This window comes from Tursiops truncatus, chromosome 5 (assembly GCF_011762595.2).
Source record: "Tursiops truncatus isolate mTurTru1 chromosome 5, mTurTru1.mat.Y, whole genome shotgun sequence".
Classification (NCBI taxonomy): Eukaryota; Metazoa; Chordata; class Mammalia; order Artiodactyla; family Delphinidae; genus Tursiops; species Tursiops truncatus.
In genome coordinates this window covers 8,962,128-8,974,626 of record NC_047038.1, presented here as the reverse complement: position 1 = coordinate 8,974,626, position 12,499 = coordinate 8,962,128, and positions in this window count along the sequence as shown.

The following is a 12,499-nucleotide window of genomic DNA, read 5'->3' as shown; positions in this document are numbered from 1 at the left end:
ACAAATTCACAGAATTCTGTCTCTTCTTCAGGCTGCTACACAGAATATAATAAATTGGCTGGCTTATAAACAACAGAAATTTATTTCTCACAATTCTGGAGGGTGGGAAGTCCAAAACCAAGGCACTTATTTTTGGAGTCCATTGTTTTGGTGTCTGGTAAAGGTAGACATTCTTCATTGATGGCCTTATTCTCACTGTTACCTCACATTGTGAAAGAGGCAAAGAACTTTTTAGGGCATATTTTATACAAACACTAATCTCATTCATGAGGGCTCCACCTTTGTAAACCTGTAAAGTCCAAGACATCTAAATATCATCTAAATTCGACATGGGTAAAACTCAAGGAATAATTCACTCAGAGGCAAATTGCTCTCCAGCTGTGCATCTGTGAAATCAAACATGTCATGTGCTTTCAAAATATAGTGTTGTGACAGGCAGAGGAGAGGCACTCCCATACCAAAAGGGGAAAAAAGGAAAGAAGAAAGCATGAGGATTTCAAAGTGGCCGGGAGGCAGTCTAAACTCTAGTTCAGTGAGTCATTTTTGTGTCTCCTGGTGGAAGCATTCCTGCCCCTGGAACTAAGATCTCCAGGCCAGCAGAGCATAAAGTCATGGGAACAGGAAGCAAAACTCTTGCTAGTGGGACACTAGGGGTAATAGTGAGTGGTACCACTTCCATTTCTACCCCTTGATCTTTGGACCTGTAAAACCTGGCTATGGGGAAATGACATCATATATTGGACACTGATTCAGAGCATATACAGTTTTCTGGCAAGCCTTGTTCCAGGCCAGCAAGGTATTGCCTCCTAGCAGTTGCTATAACTAAGTCTTCAAAAGGCCATTCCACCAGCTGCTTCAGGTTGGTGGGGACATGGAAAGACCAGTAAGTTCCATGAGCATGGGCCCACTGCCTCACGTCTTTTGCTGTGAAGTGAGTTCCTTGATCAGAAACAACATTGTGCAAAATACCATGATGGTGCATAAGACATTCTGTAAGTCCAAGACTGATAGTCTAGGCAGAAGCATTGCATGCAGGGAAGATAAAACCATTTCCAGTGTGTCTACTTCATTAAGGATAAAATGCCGCCCCTTCCATAATGGAGGCATTCAAATGTAATGTCAGCCATCAGGTAGCTGGCTGATCACCCTGGAAAACTGTGCCATATTGGGGACTTTGTTAGTCTTGGTTACTGGAAGATTGATGAGAATTCAACTTGTACTATAATTCAGCCCATTACAGGATGAGGTTCTGCATTTGATTTTTAGCAATTTCAGCTTTGTGGCTGCAGGAAGTAAGGCTCTCTTTCAGGGCATACCCAGAAGCTCATAGGTCATTTTGGGTTATTTGAGGTGGGAATCCAAAACCCTGAGTTCAACCTTTCCTTTCACCACTTTGTTCAGTAACATTAGAAGTGTTGACCTAAGACAAATAGACTGTCAGCAAAAATTTCTACAGTAAAAATTGGTTTATTCAGCATTGACAGAGAATTGCAATTTGGGGACTGCAACCATGGTGAGCCATGTGCAAGTTCTCTGCAAAAAATGGAGAGGAGAACTCTTTTATAGAGGGGAAAAGGAAGTTGGGAGGGCAATAGTTAACAGAGTCCATTGGAGGAATTGAGAGTTCAAGGTTTAGTGCCTTTTTATCGGCTAACTTGTCGGCTAACAGTCTGTCACTGGCTGAGCTCTTGCCAGGCAAAAAGGGGAAGTCTCTCTTCTTTCTTTTGGGCTCTGCTATGGTTGTAGGGTGTGAGAGCTCCTCCTTCTTGTCTCTTGGCTCTATTTAATCCAGGTTTCTGTTTATTTTTTTTTTTATAGAAGCAACCAACCAAAGTAATTATATTCTTTAGTTTCTAAAGATGTTCTTGCCTCTTATGAGTGGTAGATTAGGAATATCAAACACAGATAGTTTGAGTAACTCTGTTGACTATCAGTGCTCTTTTTCCTACTGGAAATAGATTCATTAGCCTCTTTAAATCTAATCAGATTAGATAGTTAATTCCAGGAACCCCAGAAATTCCAAAAACTCATCCTTAAAATTCTGTTCCTCTACAACCACTCTCATTAACAAAATCTACATTCATCCTAGAGGACAGTTTTCTTCTACCTATAATCCCCTCATGCTTCTTCTTTTAAGTTCAACTCTTCGTGAGCCCCCAGACCCTAGCAATCACTAATCTATTCTCCATCACCATTGTTTTGCCTTTTCCAGAATATCATAAATGGAATTTTGCAGTATGTAATCTTTGAGTCTGACATCGTTCACTTAGCATAATGCTTTGAGGTTATCCATCTTTTTTGCTTCTATAAATAGTTTGTTCCTTTTCAATACTGAGTTTCTTTCAAATGAAAGCCATTGGCAACGAAACCTCAGAAATGCAATTTGCAGCCTTCTAGCTCTGCCTAGCATTAATGATTAGCACATAGAACCAAGAGCAGGTAGCTGAGAGACAATAGGAACATAAATTGTTCAATAGGCATTAAATAATTTAAATAAACATGTGGACAAATTATATATATTCTAATAATCAGTAGGGTTATATAATTCAGTTTGTTTCAGCAACAAAAAATGTTAATAGCTTTAGGCTGTATTATTTCGAACATGGTGGATGATAGAACTTCTTTTTAAGTCTTTTTGCCACAATTAAAGAGGAATATTGAGAGGACAAGACCTGGGATTGCAAAGGGATTCAAAACATGTTGAATAAAATAAAACTAAATAAAGCTATACTAAAAATCTCCAACCCCACAATAACAGCTAAAGACCTGGGAATAGGATTTGCAATTTATAGGATAACTTGGGAACCTCTTTTTGCCCTGTGAAATTATGGTTCTAAATTGAGTTTTAGAGTCAAATTATTTTGAACATGAAATGTTTCTTAAACAGCATTTACTCCATTCACATTTTCGATGAGCCCATTGAGGAACAAGTTATTAGGTACCTGCTTAACAACAGTGAAAAAGAAGGACATTTCTCTTCAAAGAAAATTATTTACTTTCAAGTTGGGCACAACTGGAGCCATATTCTTACTCTGTGGGGTCCTAGACAACTTCTGTAAACTCATGCACAAAGTAGAAATATGGCAAAATCTTTTCCAACTGCAAAAAGTAGGGATAAAAATTTCTCATAAAATAAGTAATAGCATTATTGTAATGTTAATGAAATGACAGGGATGATCTTGCAAAGCTAATTGGTTTGGGTTTCCAGGGGTCCTGTCACTCAACTCAAACCCATTTCTGTCCTGCCTGGTGTTGGGTATATCATGGTTATATTATCTGCCTTTCCTTTTTTGGTTTAATATATGTGGGGTATAAACTATGATTTTCTCTGATTAGGACTTCATGACAGTGGCAGTAATTTCAGGAATCTCTCAGCTGATTTGTGACTATTTATTGGACACTCCATGGGTAGGTTAGGCTGAAAGAAAACTAAAGAACAAGGAATGTACCCACTGCCTCCTTAATCCCCAAATGGGTGCTTAGCTTTCCCTTTCCCTCTATAGAAAATAAGAACTTTATTCTGTCCTCATTCTACCCATTCTATTTTCATCCCCCTTACTAAAGGGGGTAAGTTGTTGGACAGAGTTGAACTGCTAGTCAGTTGGACTCTATTGGAATTTCCCTAGGTTTTATGATACTGATATTAACAAATCATAAATAGGGGCACAATATTTTTCAGTTTTTGAGGAGTTAATAAAATAAGGTCCATTAGTTTGTAGAGCAATGTCCACAAAATAGTCCATAATAAAGAGATTTTAGTCTCTTAATATAATAGCCAAAGCTTATCAAGAACATAGTAGAGGGTTTCCCTGGTGGCGCAGTGGTTGAGAGTCCACCTGCCGATGCAGGGGACATGGGTTCATGCCCCGGTCTGGGAAGATCCCACATGCCGCAGAGCGGCTAGGCCCGTGAGCCATGGCCACTGAACCTGCTCATCCGGAGCCTGTGCTCCGCAATGGAAGAGGCCACAACAGTGAGAGGCCCACGTACCACAAAAAAAAAAAAAAAAAAAAATAGTAGAGGTGAGGCATTTTCCTAAGTACTTTTACATTTTAGTTTATTTAATCATCATAAAAAATCTGTGATGGAGGTATTATTATTCCCACATGACAAGTAAGAATAAGGAAGAGAGAGAATGAATATTTGTCTAAGAACATCTAGGCAAATAAATTTGATGTCAAGTATTTCAATATAGGATTTCACTCTTACTAGGTGTAAAGACTTAAAAGTGAGCACATACATATTTTCAAAGGGCTTTCATGTAGAAAAGGGATTAGGTTACTTTTGTACAGAGTGAGACTGGAGTTGATTGTTGTGGTAATGAACACAGCATATGAACAATATGTGGAATTTACTGGGAGACAGTTTGACTTAAAATAAGAAGTTGTTTTCTAACATTTCTAACAGTAACGTTTTTGTCGAGCAAAACACCATACACCAGTTACCAATCCGAACAGAGGATGCTAAACAGTCTGCCCAATAAATATTGGTATTCGAGCCACCAAGGAAAACACCTGCAGTCAAGCACTGGATGGAACAATGCTTTACTTACAAAGAGCAAAGAAGGAGCAAGATCAGCTTCAACAGTGAGCATCATTTCCTCATGGCCAGTGGGTCTGTTTTTGTAGCCATTGCAGGGCAATTTGCATTCCTCTCACGTTGCAGTGAAAGGAAACTTGCTAAAGACAGATATAGCAGTGGGGCTGGTCAGGTGGCACATGATGCATAAGTTTGAAGCAGAAACAAAAGAGCACTCATTTAACCTAAAACAGGAAAAATATTGCTACACAAGGTGATAGGCCCAGCACAGTCTGTGTGGTTCTTAAGCTCTTGGTAAGGAAGTGTTCCAGGTCCCAGGCTCATTCTTGTGCAGCTGAGTGGGGGTGAGAACCTGCTCAGGAATGCTCCTGTCTTTCCCAACAGTCTCAGAAGGTCCTGTGTTATTGGAGCTGTTAGAGCCCATGATAAATGGCTATGAGGCAGAGATGTTTTAGAAGGGATTCCAGAATTAATTGATTTGCATTAATAGATAGTAAAATCTCTTCTAAATCTGACATCCAAAAACTTGTATGAAGAGATTGAGAATCATATAGTTTTCATTTTGAAAGTAGCTGAGATTCAGAAATAAGTGATTTTGCAATGACTATAAGTTATGGCACACGTATACATGCGTATATGCCCAAATAATGGAATAGCATGTGTATGCATACGTGTATGTGTGTGCATACATGTGTTAAGTGTATATTTTTTTAACAAAAAAGAGAAACTTGTTCTAGTTTTCATTGAGAAACTTGTTCTCAATGTGGGGATCTTAATAACATTCTATTTTTCATAATAAACTATTAACACTTATTTTTCATTTAAACCCTTTGATGACTTCGAGAGTTTGCAGTGTGTTTTGTCTGAAATACCCATCTCTTTTACCTACTTGGCAAGCTCATATTTATCATTCAAGAGTCAAGTAAAATGTCTCATATTTCTTGAAGCCTTGCAAGGACTCTCTTCCTAATCCCTAGGCAAAAATATTCAATATTTTTATCTTGCTCCCTAATTCATTATATTTCTTTTATTAAATTTATATTTCATAATTTTCACATTAAGCTATGAGATTCAAAGAGACAAAGCCATATCTCTTCTACATTTGGTATATTGGCACCTAGCAAGATGCCTAGAATTTATAAATCCACAAAAGTTTTTGAGTGAATGAACTAATAATGAAACATTGAATAAAGTGATAACCCAATACAGATTGCTTACACTGCATAATTTGTTCCATACTTACGCTTAAAAATTCATGCTTTGGATCATGGTATTTCCATTTTGTACTTTCTTCTAACATCTGAATTGGTATTCAGTCTCATATTTTGAGGTGCAAGTTCTCTAGATTTTGTTCCTATTCTCTCTGTCTGTGACATTTACACTACATTACCAGCTATCACATTTCTGACCCAAGTCCTGAGATTGCACAATGCATGGATTTCCATCTAAAATGAGAAAGTGCCTGTTGTTTCTCTATTTGCACCATTTTCCTATAATAGGGTTACTCTTAATTATCATAATGATTATTTTGAACATAAATGGAGATTATATTGCTGAGCATATTTTAGAATCTTTTTCTCTTTGTTGATTTCTGAGGGTGAGCATCTGGTGTATTGTTCTTCGGCTCCGGCTATCATGTTATTTAAAGGGCTCTGTGGCATAAGGGTGGGAGGGCAATTCAGAATTTCTTTCAGTGCATTTCCCACGAATATCATCACCATATGCAGACTGTGTATTAGATAAGGCGAGTTAGTCATGTGGTGAATTATAACAAGGAAGCTGATAGACATTTTGACACCCAGAGAAAATAGAGAATAAAATAGTGTGCTGAAAAAAAGCTAACCGATATTTGGCACCTATTTTTAAAACAATGTAGGAAAAAAATCACCAAATATATTTTAAATCATATTGCTTAAAACAAATACTGTAAGGCTGTTTATTAAAGTATTAGATTTTAAACATTTAAAACCTTTTTAGCACTTCGTATATACTATTATATTATACACTCAGAACTGGCACTCTTTTATCTTGAGACACACTTATTTTTAGCTTACTAACAACCTACTTTCCAAAAATGGAAATAAGTTTTTAATACATAATCTCACAAAATATATTTTTATAGCTGAAAATGCACAGAATTTATTGTTATAATAAACTTTCATATTCAACTCAACAAACATTAATAAAGCAAATAAGTTCAAGGCGTAATGTTAGACATTGAAGATCCAAAGATAAATGCTCATGATGTTTGCTTCTGGGCGCTTATTCTGAACTGGGTAATAAGACCTGAGTTGCTTTAGAAGAATCATTTTGGTGGCCATATATAGGATGGCTTTGGTTAGGAGAAGGAAGGCATGGTGATGTTGAGAGCAAGCACTCTTTAAGAACATAATCTAGCAGACCAGAGCTGAAAGCATAGAGCCTAAGAGCACAGTGCTGGTGCAATGGAAAGGAGGTCACAGATTCCAATAGCCTTTTTGGTCCTTAGAATGGATGATGACATTAATCAATTCTTCACATGGTTGTTGGGGCTTTTGGTTGTTGTTTAGTTTTTTTCAACTTCAGTAGTATCATGATAATGTCCATCTTGAAACAGAATGAACTCCTGCGTTCTGTGGCCTCTGCTTCTCTTACCTCATCTTAATAACACTTTTGCGAGGTCCAGGGATATTAGCCTGGGCTTGATTGGACCATATTTTCCCTCTGCAGGACCTCTGACACACTGGCCTCTCTGGAAAAACTCCAAACACCACCTTCTCTCCTCAGAGCCCTTTTCTCATACCTTCATATATTTTCTTACACATGGCTCTTTCAAAGATTTCTTCCCTACTCACCCATTGTAAATTTCTCATATTCAGATATCTTAGTTTTTTTTCTTAGTATTTACCCTAATTTACAACTATTTATTTATATATGTTTGCATTACTAATATGTTTCCCTCACTGGACTTTATCACACTTTTGGGTATAGTCCATATCTGCTTTGTGTAACCAAAACCTAGCTCCACAATTAATAAATATTAACTAAACATTAAATGAATGTTACATGAATATTAAATGAATAAATAAGTGATATACTGAAGTTAGCATGAGGACTGGGCTTTGGAGAGAAGAATTTGAGTTTGGTTCTGAATATTTGGACTATGAGATGTTTACATCCTCATCTTCATCATTGTTCTAATCAGCCCCACCGTGAGTTGAGCATTTACTGTAGGTGAACCAAGGGCTCTACATACAAGTTTTTATTTTATCCTCACAATATTGAAGAAATAAGATATAGAGGTTAAGTAATGATCCTAAGATTAAAAAACTAGAAAGTGAAAGATTGTAATTTAAATCAGGTTTTTCTAACTCAGAAACCCACTGTCCTTACTGTTATGGTATAGTGTTAGTGTTTCAAGACAATCTAAAGCTACAAAGTATATTGATCCTTGAAATTATACAAACTACAGAAGAGAGAAAAATTGTTAGCAATGCAGAGCAAAAGATTAATTTATAGGTAACATTTATACCAATTATACAATAACTTTTATTATAAAAGTATTATGTGAATTAATGTCAACGGCTAAAAACAAAACTCAAGGAAGCCCTGCTTCACCCCCAACCCTCATAAATCTCACATTTCTCTCTCCTACATAAGTAACTTTGGTTAAATATCAAACATCAAGTGTATACAATTCTGCTTATGTGTAGATGATAAAGACATAGATAAGTAGATAGATAGATATAAAACTCCCACTTACCACTACTTTGATCTTTGAGTTTTGTCTTTTATCCTTATTTAATTTTAGGTTTCCTAGTTCTCTTGAATTTTATCCTCATTATCTCTGCTTCATATTTTAGGTGTATGAGAATTTGAAGATAGAGTTCATATATATGATACATGTTTTCTGAAATTTTTTGTTTAATTCTTCCTATTTTAATGGTAATACAGATATGTATATATGTATGCATTTTTATATTTATATTTATTTTATAACTCTGTTAGCAAGATATTCATATTTTTCTATAGTGATTTCCTTTAAAGTTAAGTGCCTATAGTTTCCATTTTTTACTCAAAATACAATTTTTTTCCATGTTTTCACTTCAAACTTCTCAAAATTAACTCCAGTATTTTGTTGCAATTATCTAAAATGTTCCAGTTTAAAAATATTAAATTTAAAATTTTTCAGTTATTTTAGTTAGCTGTAAATTTTGTATGTCTCTTTACTCAACAGTGTAATTTTCCTTGTATTTGGAATTACTTTTCATTTTGCTTAAGAATATTTATGTGTAATTCTATCAGGATTTCTTAATGGTAAACATTTATGTCTGAAAATGTCATATTTTATTCCTGTAATTTAAATTAAACAACTAAGAATTTCAAATTAAAAAAAGTTCCTTCACAATGAAGACATTATTCCATTTCTTCTAACATTTGAGAAGAAGACATCATCACCTGATTATTTGATTAGTTGCCTGGTTCTCCCAAGGCTGGTTTCCTCCCACTCACCACTGGTTCTGATTTTTATGTTCTTTCCCTTCCTCTGTATTGAATTTTATGTTCCCCACTTTCCTTGGGCTTTACTTCATTCTCTCTGCTTTATCACTTCCAGAAAGATTTTATCATTCTGATCTGCTGGTTTCATCTCTCTTGCTTTCAATAGCTACTTTGAATTTATTATCTCTTTTTCTCTATTTCATAATGTAATTTCCAGTAGATGTTGGAATTGATGAGATCTTATTTATTCAGTTAGATATCTTGCATTTAAATTCTCCATTATGACTTAAGGCAGTGATCCCCAACCTTTTTGGCACCAGGGACCAGTTTCGTGGAAGACAATTTTTCCATGAACGGGGTTGGGGGTGGGGGTTGGATGGTTCAAGTAGTAGTGCTAGCCATGGTCCAGGCAGTAATGCAAACGATGGGGAGAGGCAGATGAAGCTTTGCTGACTCACCTGCCGCTCACCTTCTGCTGTGTAGCCTGGTTCCTAACAGACGTGGATAGGTATCAGTCCTCGGCCCAGGAGTTGGGGACCCCTGCCTTAAGGTATGAAGATTCCTTTATTTGCTTCAAGAACACTGGAGTCAACACACAAACTAGTCAATAGAGTTCCCCAGAGTATGCATGGTTCTCTCTTTTCAACTCACAGAATACACTGTCTGTGCTCTCTCTAATGACTGACTAACTCCCAGAACCCTATGGCTCACTGCATGGTTTTTCCAAATTGAAGACATCAGGTATCCTCCAAAATTTATAATAAAAAGAATGTTGTAGAATATATATCATCAGGAAAAGATGGCATCATTCAAATTGCAACATAGGTCATACATTTTTCACACAGCAGATATAAAATCATTGAATGATAGAGTCATGGGCTGCTACAGCCAACAGGAATGTTTGATAATGTGTCATGTGATACATGAAGCAACACAAAATCACTGACTTCCGTGTAGCTAGGAGTGTTTTTCAGGCTATACTCAGCCTCAATTTATTATTTTCTTGCCAAAAGGTGACGTTGACAATGAACTCATTAAACAGTGCCACATAAACAGAGAAGGGAACTGGTATAAAGGAATTAGCACAGAGACTGAGAATGTTGGGGCAAAAAGCAATTGCAGTGTAGCTGAAGGGCAGATGACTGCCTTATGTCCTAGGATTGATTGCCCAGATTTGCTTATTATCTATTAACAGCAGTAACTAGAGTTAGAGAAAGGCAGAAAGACAAAAATATCTCTGCAAATTCAATGAATGAAATTTGTGGACTAATGAGGGTTATAGAAATAACTCACAGAGAAACTTTTTAAAAATTTATGAGATATTCAACACCTGTTGAAAATGCTTCTCTCTGCGTAGTGGAGACTTGTTCTTTTTGACTTTTTATTTATTGTGCTTTTATGACTTTTTCAGTTTTACAAAAATAGGTATGAATTATTTTTGCAAAAAATGAAGTTTTTATTTAGCAGATTTTTGTTATATTTCTTTTGATTTTATTTTTAAAAGAAAAAGAAAATTATTGAGAATAGAGGGGATGAAGAAGGGGAGACATTCTAAAAGAACAGAAAAGAAGCAGTTCGTGAAATTATGCTTGACAAAATTTTGTCCAGCTCCTTGGGGATGAAAATTTGGGCATTAACATCCATATTACCCTGAATATCATTGGTAATTTTCTGAGTGCAATATTTGTAAAGTGGGCTAGTTTGTATACAATATATCCTTCAGTGTGATTTAATTCAACATCAAATAAATATTCTATAGGGTAAAAAATAAAGTATTCAAGTGGAAGCCCCCTTTATGTACTGTTATACCCAGATATATGAAGAAGAATAGTTCCATATGACAATTACAGTTTTGGGTATGGATTCAACAGAGGTGAGTTTGCTTCAGCAATACTTATTCAGCCTTATTTTCTGCTCAGGGATGTTGCTCTGTGTTATACAAGCATGGTGGCCAAGGCATCAGCCATTGTAAGAAATTTACCTACTTAATGCTAAATGCAAATTCTACCTAATAAAAAGATCTTTCTCTCTTAGAACTCTCCTAATCTTTCTGTGAATAGGTACTATCGGGTAGCAAATATTTTCTGTGCCATGACCAGGGCCGTCTTGAATGATTCAGTTTCTTTCATCAAGGGCTGTGGTATTGGTGGGAACTGACAATGAGAAGACTCAACTAAGTGCTGAAATATTCTCTATTATAGCATGCTAATAATTTTGTGGTCTATAAAATTGATTTAATTTTTAAAACATTCTGTGCACCCTATGCAAATTCTTTGGGTAATCTAAAAGTAGAATAAATCATTAGCTATCTCAAGCACTTTTTGTATTTGCCTATTTCTATTTTTATAAGGATGAATTGGCTCTTTAAATCTTTCAAAATTCTGAGAGAATATATTAGACATTTTAATAGTTACATTTTCTATACAGTATCTGTATTTGAAAAATAATACATCTATGAGAACTCTTGACCAACTCTATCACAATGAGGAAAGATTAGGGGCAAAGAGCCAATGAGGTCCATTTTATAGTATATCATCTGGTTGCCTGAACTATAGAGAATTCTGGGGAATAATTAAATTTCCATGCCTTATGTGGAGTGGCCATTAAAGAAGATAGTGCTATTTGTGGACCAGTTAGAACGACTTGGGCTTATGGCTTTTTCCTTTGTAATTCTGTGGGTTTGCGATGAGTTGCGATTTGAAATTCATGAATATAAAGTTTCTTCTTGAATCAAATGCATGTAGTGGATATTATATACAATATTAATAACAGTAGAAAGAATGGGGTTTAATAGTAAACTAAAAATACATTCTGGAACTGATATTATTAGACTTTTTAGTTCCCTGTTTCATTTTTAGCTGCTTATATTGAAAGTTTGAGGCTAAGTTATGTTAATTCTCAGAGGATATAAATACACTGGGAAAGACTTTGGAATACTTTCCAAACACCATTAACTCTCTCAAGAAATTTAGTAAGTTTTTATTGAAGTGACTGTTAAAAGGAAGTCTGTGGGGCTTCCCTGGTGGCACAGTGGTTGAGAGTCCACCTGCCGATGCAGGGGACACGGGTTTGTGCCCCGGTCCGGGAAGATCCCACATGCCGCGGAGCGGCTGGGCCCGTGAGCCATGGCTGCTGAGCCTGCGCGTCCGGAGCCTGTGCTCCACAACGGGAGAGGCCACAACAGTGAGAGGCCCGCGTACCGGAAAAAAAAAAAAAGGAAGTCTGTGGCTTGAAATAAATGAAACATCTGTAATAACTTAAAAGAAGGTTAGAAAAAATGTTGAAGATGAGGTGGGAAATTATGAGATAAATGAAATTAGACGACTCAACTGAAAATGAGAAATTCAAAACAAATGCATTATGTTGAGAACATATTTATAGAGTTCCCTATTCGAAAAGGGTCTTAACTGAAACTGATGAAAGAAATTAAAGATGATACAAACAGATGGAGAGATATACCATGTTCTGGGATTGGAAGAAT